The following is a 10441-nucleotide window of genomic DNA, read 5'->3' as shown; positions in this document are numbered from 1 at the left end:
TTTTTTTAACAGAAACATGGAAAAATGTCTTGAAAATTGACATCTATTTACTTCCAAATTAGTAACTGTTTTTGGAATAATCTGCAGTATTGTATATAATGCCACATTTAAAAAATAATAATATTGAGTGAATTATTGCTATCACCCTCACATTCTTACTTCCTTTTTGTCAACTACCAAATGAAGCTTTATTCAGCAATATGTGATATCCTAAGACCCGTGATTTAGGATCTGGATCCCTGTTCCAATCTTTCTTCATTAATCTTCTCTAGTAAAAGGCTAGACTTCGATGAGATTAATATGTCCCACCACAAACTACTGAAAAGTGGCAGTAACCACAAGGTCCTAGAAATGGGATGGAGTTCAAAATCTTAGAGGTTCTTCATCACAACTTCTCTTGATGAAGCCTGGATTTCTTTGTTCTGGTTTTATGGTTTGTTCATTTTTTTCACAAAATAAAGATACTTACACAGACCTCCAAGACAATCTACAATCTAACCTAACATACTTGATATTTCCTTTGCTATTAAATACTTGTTTAATATTCTCATGCATACTACAACAAAGAAAAAATAGATCAGTTACAATAAGAGAATCTTGTTTCCAGATTCTAACAAGGATCAGCAAAGGGAACTGCAAAAACATATGCCCATAAGGTGACTCCAACAAATGTTAGTCTGTGTGCAGAGCATTTATGTGAAAATCATCAGGAACTGGCCACAGAGGCGGCAGCAGCAGCCCTGTCTGTCCTCTGTCCTAGCTAGACTGAACCACACACAAAACCACAGTTCCAGTTTTCCTTGCAGAACCCAGTGTCTCATGTTCTCTTGAATAAAAGAAATCAATAGAGGGGTCTCATCTGCAGTTGGTAAGAGCATTCCTTTCACCAAATAATGACTAAGAGCAGAGGAGATTCTCTTTCCAAATGGAACATACTTGCCTTTCCCAGATAATGCCTCTTGAGATTCATAATGTGATCTTCTTAAATTTTTTTTGTATGGAAGACCAATCCGCAAAACAAATGAGTTCTGCTTATTTGACCAAAAATGAACTGATTAAATGATACCCTAAATATGAAACAGCAGAAACAAAATCTTTTTTTTGGGGGGACGAGGGGCTAGAGGGAAGAGGTTTCTCATTTTCCCCTCTCTTGCTCTGGTGTGTGGCAAACTATCAGCTGCTAAGAACTGAATAACTGGAAACACGTACAGGTTGGGAAAGAAGCTGTGAGTGTCCTGAAGAGGTTTTCATCACATGCCCATGATGCTGACTCCATCACATGCACAAGCTTGTAAAAGGGGAACCGTATGAAAGGGAAAACTACAATTACAGCTGCCTGAGCCTAGCGGAGAGCCGACATGGTGTTTTAGATGGTTTGTTTCTGTCTGCTTAGTAGCGTTAAAAGCCTCTGACATTTCAACAGATATTTTCCACCACAGCAGGGATGAGTTAGTGGGCATTCCACATGCGTGTGGTTTCTCATTATGACGCTCCTGTCTCACACCTATTTCAGTGTAGCATTTTGTTCCTGTGCACATAAAATGTTCCACTAGGTGTTGTTAAATAGGAATTGTTCATAAGCATACAGGAAAGGGGGTGGGGGAATGGAGAACAACACACAAAATTATGATTTTCAGTCTAAGCACATGTCAAAGTTGGACCAGCTACTGGGAGCCTTAATAAACTGGAGTGAGATTAAATTCTTGTAAATAGTGTATGTACTTCCTTTATGTTTCAAGGCCTGTGAAGAGAAGATATTAGTGCAGGTCTTTCCACTCACTGCAAGGCCTTTGGAGAATTCCTCTTTCTATATGGCCAATTTACTATGCTTTGTACATATTAAAAGGTTGGAAATGTCTATTGCTTGCCAGACAAAACTTTTGGAGAAGGTACTGGAAATTAGTTTGGAAGGTATTTTGTGGCCTGGAAATAGCTACAGATTTTAATTGACAGGTATATATAGTTTTTTAAAAAAAGGAAAATGGGAGGAAAAGGCCTACCTCATAACTATACATGATTCATTAATAAAAGGACCGTTGTTTCAGGGGGTTATTTACAACATCGTTCTTCAGGCATCTAACAGAGACCCAGGTTAAGAGATGGGGCTCCCTCAACGGTCAGCGTGGAGAAATGGACCTCTGCAAAGATGACTGCTGGAACCAGCTGTTCATAACCTAACAGCTTTGCTGCTCTGGTTTGTCCTCTTCAGGCACCTGTCTTTCTCCACTGACAACAGAGATAGCTGGTTTTGAGTATCTAACAACAGCTCCTTCCCCACACCTATGCTGGACTGTGACGAAGAGCAATGTTGTCAGGAACTTGACATCAGTTATGTGATGGCCATGAGATACCTTAAGTAATGCCTCCGTGCGGCATAAATACACCACCTTGTATTTTTTACTGTTTTGTTTATTGTCTTCCAAGACAGGGCCCTCCACCATATGCAAAGGCCCTGTTAAGAAAGCAGGAAAGCATCAAACCCGCTCCATATTTTTCTTCTCCACAAATTTGGGGTTTGAAAAACAATTCATGCTTAATGGTGTTTCCAGACATTTTCTGATTCATATTAGTACCACTTCTTTTTGCAGTTTAATAGTATTGCCTATAGAAATTACAGACATCAAATGTCTAAAAACCCAACTGTACATCAAGTAGTCTGATGGACAGCAATTTTGATGGAGGAAGCAAGCAAAAACTTATTTCCAATTGTGAAAAAAAAAAAAAAATCATTAAGAGGTCCCAGCAAGAACCATAGATGGTGGACAGGGCTGTACAAGTCCTGGCCTACTTGAGTCAAGGTCCTTTTTCAGCTTTACATTTACAAATCTAGTTGTAATGTTCATTACAGAGCATTGAAATGATTGTGCAAGTTGAAAATCAGATTTTTTAATCTGCTAAAAGTATGAGCTAAGAGTTGTATCGTACTTGTAGGAAACGTCATGGACATCATCTTAGTGTGCCTCATTTTTATTAATTGAATCATAAAGCATCTTGACACATTGTGCTGATGGCACCCTTATGCCCAGATTGATTATGGAAAATGGACTTTAAATCACAGAGGTCAAAAGGAAGGTTATATTTTCTAAAGCATGTATCTGTAATCTCAAGAAATTAACCAAGCTGCATTTCAGCTTGATCCCATAGATCTTTCTGTCCCTATTCACTTATCCTGATCCAGATTCTGACCTGTGTAAGCCTTGATTTATATCTAATTTTACAAATATCTCAATGAATTCTGTAAAGGACTTTCTAGACTAAGGTAATGTTTAGAAGCAATAAAGCAATAAAAGCAATAAAGATGACAAAATGTCGCCCTGTAGTTTGTAAAACTGTTCTGTCATGGAAACAACTGTTTCTCCTAGTAAAATGTGAGGGTATGAAAGCAATTGGTACAAATCCTCTTTTTCACCACATTGTCTCATGTTAGGTGATTTAATTATTATACTCAGGACAACTAAGACTATAAGCATCAAATAGGAATTCAAGGTTATTGAGTACAGCCTGCTGAATTCAGAGGATTTAGGATAAGAATATAGCATTTCTATTACATTTGATTATGCCTGTTGAGGAAAGGAAAGAAAAAAAACAGCTGAAACATTGCAGGGCAATCTTTATTTGGAAGCAAAATTGGTTACATACCAGAGAAAAAATGTGTACAGACACCAGAGGTCAGTGAAACCTATCTTGTCAGCAGGGATTGAGCCAAAGAGTAGGACAAAGGTACAACTTTAACCAGCATCTGAAATTCATTATATCTCCAAATGTAAATTCCAACACACATGGGGAATTTGAGCTCTGAGTCTGTATGATATTCAGTACTTACACACTGCCCCCCCTGTAAAGTCTCCTATTATTTTTGAATGCTTTCTTTGCTTTATTTTGACCTTTTCCATCACAATGATGTTCATTTGAACTAAGTATGTATTACATAGGAATTAACAGCATATTCTGTAATAAAACTGTTAAGAAACACAGTGTTACATCCTAGCCTGAACCTGCAAACACCATTAAAAGAAGAGAGTGGAACATGTGATGTATATTTTTGTTTCTATGTATAGGAGGTGATTTACAAATTTTGTAATACTCCTTTTCACACAGCTATGTTTCATGGAGAATTATACCCCATCTGGTTAATAATGACCACAAAGCAGATCAAAGTCACAGCAAGATCAGGGCTGGAATGTCACCCTGGCTCAAAATAGTGAATAGGTTTTCTGAGGTATTATGCAAAGTTCTTAATGCCTTGTTCTTTCTTCTCCAGATGTCATGCCCCTTTTTACTGGAATTTTTCTCCTCTATTTCTTTCCCACTCCTCTTTTTACAAGTTTTCTTATGGGAAAAACAAATCAAAGAGCTTTTAGTTTGAATCTAGCTTTAAAAGCTCCAAAGCCTAAGTGGATCCGAGATCAGATAAAGTTAATAAAACTCAGCTCTAAGAGGGATCATTTATGATAGTCCTCATTTAAGTTCCTCCATGGTTTCCTGCTTAGGAATACTGCTGTTACCTTTCATCTTCTCTTTTAATCTAGACTGTTCTTTCATTTTATCTTTAGATGATGCAAATCACTGTAGCTCCACTCAAAGCAATACTGTTGTACTAATTTAGAGCAGCTGAAATATTTTTCTGTCCTCTACTCTGTACTTATTTGGCAATGAGAAGTCTTTAAGTTACCACTTTATTTTTTTGGTGCTTAGACAGTTGCTCCATATTAATTTTGCCAAATTGATTTTATTTTTCATTCAAGAGTGCTTTTAACTTTCCTACAGTTCAAAGATACGCTCCCTTTCCTCTTCTGCTTTTCTCTGCTGAACATTTTCTTCTGGAACATCCTGTAACTCTATAATGCAGCCTCTTCCTTTGGGAGAAACCAGGCCTCTAATAGTTATTATGTCCTAACTTCCATTTATCATGCCTGTGTCCACCATTGAGCTTCTTTCTCTGTTTGCACTTAGAAACACTTAATTTATTTTCCAGTTTCCTCAAAAATAATCATGATCGAGTTTTTATCATTTGCCTTGTTTTAACTTTGAATTCCTTTATATATTCTCTATAATTGTAATATTATAAACATTTACTGAAAACAGCTATCTCTGTCTATCTCCATGTTAAAATGCAATTGTTTTCCTCCCTCTTCACCAGAAAGAATTAGTTCTGACTTAATTTGTTAAACTTTCTTGATCATTCCTCTTTTCTCTCATTCCCATGTGTGTAAGCAGGCATATTAGGTTTGCTATCTGCTGCTTTGCTCAATGAGAATACTTCTACTCTCAAAATGTTGTTCCGGGCAAAATACCTTATATAAGAAGCTATGAATTTGTTACTAGTCCAACTCATTCTTTAACAGTCAGATAATCAAAATTCTTAGTTAATACAAAGAGTCTCGTAACTTGTTTAACTTCTAGCACAAAACCATCCCAGCATTTACCCCTTTCTTATGGTATTATCTTCAAATTTCCAGTATCCCTCCAGGTCCTAATCTTGACAGTTCTTGTCTTCCTCAACAGAAAAGAGGTGTGGCACTTAGCATAAGCTGTCAACATCCCAAAGTCTTCACCAGGAGGAGTGTGATGCTTCTTATGAGGGTTTCATTCTTCTCAGGAGGTAGACAATGGCAGTAATAATGCTGTTTTCCTCCTTTTTCTTGGGGTTCACTTCTGTTTATGTTTTTAACTTTTTTAAGATTGTCTGCTCAACATTCTTTCTTTTTATTGGTTACCAGTTACACAGTTCTTCCGTTCTCCTTGTTTCTCTCTCTTCCTTTACTGACTCACATGTGTGCACTCCTGCAGTGGTCACTGATGGACAAGTCTGATTTGTGTTCACCATCTCGAATATCTGGTATCATCTTGAGCTGATCACCATCTCGAGCTGATCATCATCTCTTCTGCACTGCATTTTTTTCTAGACATATACAGTTCATTCCGTAAAGAATCACTACCTGTCATGAATGTAAACTAAACTGCAACAACCTTAGACATTCATAACCTGACTCTTAGATAGTTGTTGCCACAACTGAAATGAGATAACATCAGCTCAGGCCAAGAAAAGCCCAGATAAATCCACAGACCTATATTGTCAGGCTACTACAGAAGCCAGAGTAAGAACATTGACTTTTGACTTTCGTTGTTTTGGAAAAACAATTGTTTATAAAGAATCGACAATTTTATACAGCAATTACCTGAAATTGCAAGCCAAAATTAAGATTTCTGCATCTGATAGCTCAAACTAATGAAAGCCAGCCGTATAAATGCTGCTTCTTTGCATCATCATTGTACAGGAACATCTGCTTAGACCATGTTCCCACTGAGGAACAAAACTACATACGCAAAAGCGCCTTTGTGATAGAGTGAATTAGAGAATGGGGAAAAAATCCAGTACTTTCCCCTTATAAAACCAGAACTTAGCCATTCTCGGATGCCAGGAAAATGGCTCATGAAACTAGAAAACCTTAAAAAGGGTACTAAGGATTTGAATAGCTCCAGTATATTTGGTATACTGGCAGCAAAATGGCTTTTCCACCAGAAGTTCTGCCACAGATCACCATGCTTCTTAAGAAATACGGGCCACTTGAAGCCACATAAAAGCAGATTTGAATTCCAGTAGAGAACTGTAAGCAGCAGAGAACAAATGAAGCAATGATAAATTATTATTATCTTATATGAAATGGTAGAAAATGTAGGTAAAGAGCACCACTTCTCTGATGTAATGACCACAAATCAATTTTCTGGCACTATTTAAGGAAGAATTGCAATTCCACTCTTCAGAAATGGTTGTCCTGGTCCACAACCAATCACTCCAAGTGAGATTTATGTTCTTTGTTGGTGATTCTTTCTACACTTTGTAACATCGAGGCAGGAAGTTTTGAGTTTTGCAAGGTATCAGATGCACCTCTGCAACAGATCCGTATCTTCCTTTGATGAGACAAAGTTACCCAGAAACTGCAAGTAACCTTAAAATAGAAGTGCTGTGTTAAAGGAAAGCATCTTCACACCTTCAGAGATCTATTAAATGCATCAGTTTAAGTTTAGCTACTGAAGCAGTGAACCTCACTAAATTGTTCTCGTTCGTTCTAGAGCTATTAACAGCAAAATCAAGGTCTGGTTTCAATGCCACTTTGACTGCACAAGCATTATTGATCTGAAATCTATACAAAGTCTATATAAAAACAATCACAATTGGAACATAGGAATTAAATTTTATATTTACACTACTATACAGAAGAAGGTTTGGTTTCAGCTTCAAGAAAACAGCTACCTAATTAAGGATGACATTTCCATACATTGGCTGAAACGGGTTTTAATGTCTGGGACCAGCTGTTTCCTAACAGAAACCCACAGTAGACAGGCTGGAAAAATACTTCCCAACTGATACTTCTGTAGTGTTACTGCCATGGGACTACAAAAGGGGTTAGTGAAAGGAGTCAAATAGCTCCGAGTTTCACCTGCTGCTGCTGTCTAGGAAAAGAGGTAGCAATTCCAAGGTGGAGAGTGAAGGGGGAACAGCAGCAGATGGAAGGAGGATAATGTTACCTCCCATGTTTTGGCTCAATTTGTCTGGTCACCTTTAAGTTGGTGCAGAGACTGTGTAGGCAGGATATATACAACTTGAAAATGAAAAGAAATTTTTAATTGACTATCACTAATTGAGGATTTGAGAAGCTGTTAGACTAAGCATCCATGTGCTCAGTACCCCATTACAACACCCAGAAAGTCTTTGCTGGCTACGCAGGAGGGGAAGGTTGGCCTTTGCAGCTTCTGGGGACAAGTTCTCAGTCTTGTTGAGTTGCCATTGTCCCCTAGCTCCATCGATACTGGTGACTGATGACTTGACCCAAAGCTTCCTAACCAGCCTCTAGCAGACTCTTTTTTTTTCATTAGTATTATTTACATTTCCAAGTTGGTATTTCTCCTCTTGAACCCTTGAGTTACTAACAATCCTGACTCACCAATCCCACCTCTACCTTCTCTTTTTACAGACCCTCTCAGAACTCTTTCTCAAGACTGAGGAATTTATTCTACAGTCTGAGCCCAGGTGGTACTACTGGGGCTGGTCACGGCCTGGGGTCCTGGGCTGGCAAAGGGGGAAGGCTGCAGTAGGGCTTATGGAGACACACTAAGGAGAGATAAAGGTGCAAGAATAGAATGCGTATTGAGCCTCAAATATTTCTTGCCAGACCTGTGTGGATTCAGTCAAAATTCGAAAATATTATGCTCAAAAGCAAAGTAAAAAAAGGAAATAAAAAAGTAAATCAATTGAGTCTGATGAGAAGCCTGCATTAAGTGCTCCACCTTACACTGAAAGAGATTAGGTACATTGCAACCAAGCCGTACACAGTGGGATTTTTTTTTTTTTGGTTGTAGCTCTTCACAAGTATTTATAAACTTTTGTATTTTTTTTACATCACTCTATCTTCATGAGTAAAGACATAAATTAAAAAGTTTGTTACAATGATCATAGGTTAGCATACATACACTTTATACACACATAACACAGTTTTTAAAAGTTTAGTAGAGCAGACAGAAAGTCATTTATTTGGTTTAGAAAGTTTTAAGTACCCTGATTGCAACTTGCGCGTTGCCTGACAGATAGCAAGCCTGTCCAGCTACATGTTGAAAATAGTTTGGGGTGTTAGTCAGGATGAATCATCCACCAGAAATGCTTACAGAGCCAAGTAGGCTTGCCACTTAAGGTTCTTGTTTAAATGTATAACACAAGATGAAAACAGGCATCTGCAAGACTCTCAGCTTGTAGACCACACTTTTGTTTAAATCCTTAATGCAGAGATTTTGGCCTGTGGGTGTGAAAGCAAGCTGCATGTCACTGGGAGGGCACAACCCATGTGAATGCAAGAAGAAGGGAAAAAGCCCCAATGATTCACCTTTGTGTGCTTAAACATCTGAGGGTGAAAACACCTACTTTGAATGTGTAAGTGAAGAAAATTACTGTTTATGAGGTGGTGGTGTGAGAAAAACTAATGATATCAAAGAGGTTGCCTTTCAGGGAAAAGAAAAAACAGACAACAAAGACACTGAGATAAAGCCATCAGAGAGCAGGAGAGGAAGAGAGGGACAATGCCAGCAGAAGAAATGCTAGAGAAAAGGTAAATAGGTTAATAAGTCAGACAGAACACGTAATGACGTTGGTATGATACTGAATTAAAAAATAATCACAGGATCACAGAATCATATATATGATGGGAGTGACAGCAAGTAGAGAGGCTATCTTGCCCTGTGTCTAAATCTTATTATACCTAGATCAGCCTTTACTGGTATTTTACAATCTGTTTCTAAAATACTGCTGGTCGTCTAGGCCATCTGTTCCAGAGCTTACTTATCCTTGAGTTTGTCCTAATGTTTTTCTGCATGACTTGCTGCTCTACACTTGGTACACACACAGTTTGGCCCCCTACTATACGTAGCAATCTTCTACCATAACCCAAAAAGCATTAGCATACTTCGCCCTGCCCTTCCCTTCAGCCCTATCTTCTCTAGAAGAACCAAACCAAATTCTTTCTCTTCTTCCCAGGCCAGGTTCTTTTTGGCCTCCAAGCAAAACACTCCTCCATGCCTTCCTCAGGGCACTGTCCAGTTGGAGTTGTGAAATGTAGTAATTGAAAACGCATGAAATTTCAGAAGTCTTGAAAAGATGAATAAAGTGAAGAAAGAAATACTGACTGCATCTTACCTTCCACTCTTCTTCCTATATCTGAGCGTGGCATCTGCCTCCTTTCACAGCAGCACCAAGCCTATGACTCATGCTCACTTTTAATCATCTGCTCCATCTCTGAAGAGCTGCTGCTTAGGCAGTTACCCAGTCTGCATTTATGTAGTTCCCTATTACTACCCATGTTAGGTTCTTGCTGTAGCTGGTCAGGAACTTTTCAATTCTAATCCTGCCTTTCGAAGTGTTTGCATTTCTCTCCTCTCTCAGCTTTGATCATCCACAACACCACTGAGAGCGTTGTTTATTCCCATGTCAGGACCATTAATGGATACATTGGCTTCTGCTTGGCCTGGGACTGGTCCATAGGGAATCTGTTCAATAAGGCCTTCAAGTCTGGTCATGGACCCCTGATAACTACCCTTTGAGCACAGTTTTCCAGCAGATTTATGACTTATTTAGTCCATATTTTCTTAACACGCTCATGAGAGAGTTTCATGGAGCAATACCAAAGCCTTGCTGAAGTCACTGGTAGGTCATTTCTCTGACTCATTGGTATGTCTCTAAGAACGTCATACATATGCATATTCGGTCTCTGGATGGATGTGCCTTGTAAGCACTTGAGACTGGAGACTTTATCAGTATTAGCAGTATCTATTGGCGTAGGCCAAGCCAAGATCAAGAATAGCATGGATTCATAAGCCCACAAGCTCTTTCAGTCCAAGTTTGTGGAGACACTTACTAGACTGCTATGAGGAAAAGGAGAAAAGAAAGTTAATT

The sequence above is a fragment of the Falco naumanni genome, chromosome 5 (genome assembly GCF_017639655.2).
Source record: "Falco naumanni isolate bFalNau1 chromosome 5, bFalNau1.pat, whole genome shotgun sequence".
In the NCBI taxonomy this organism is placed as follows: domain Eukaryota; kingdom Metazoa; phylum Chordata; class Aves; order Falconiformes; family Falconidae; genus Falco; species Falco naumanni.
The sequence above is the reverse complement of the archived record's forward strand: the minus strand, read 5'-3'. Positions refer to the sequence as shown.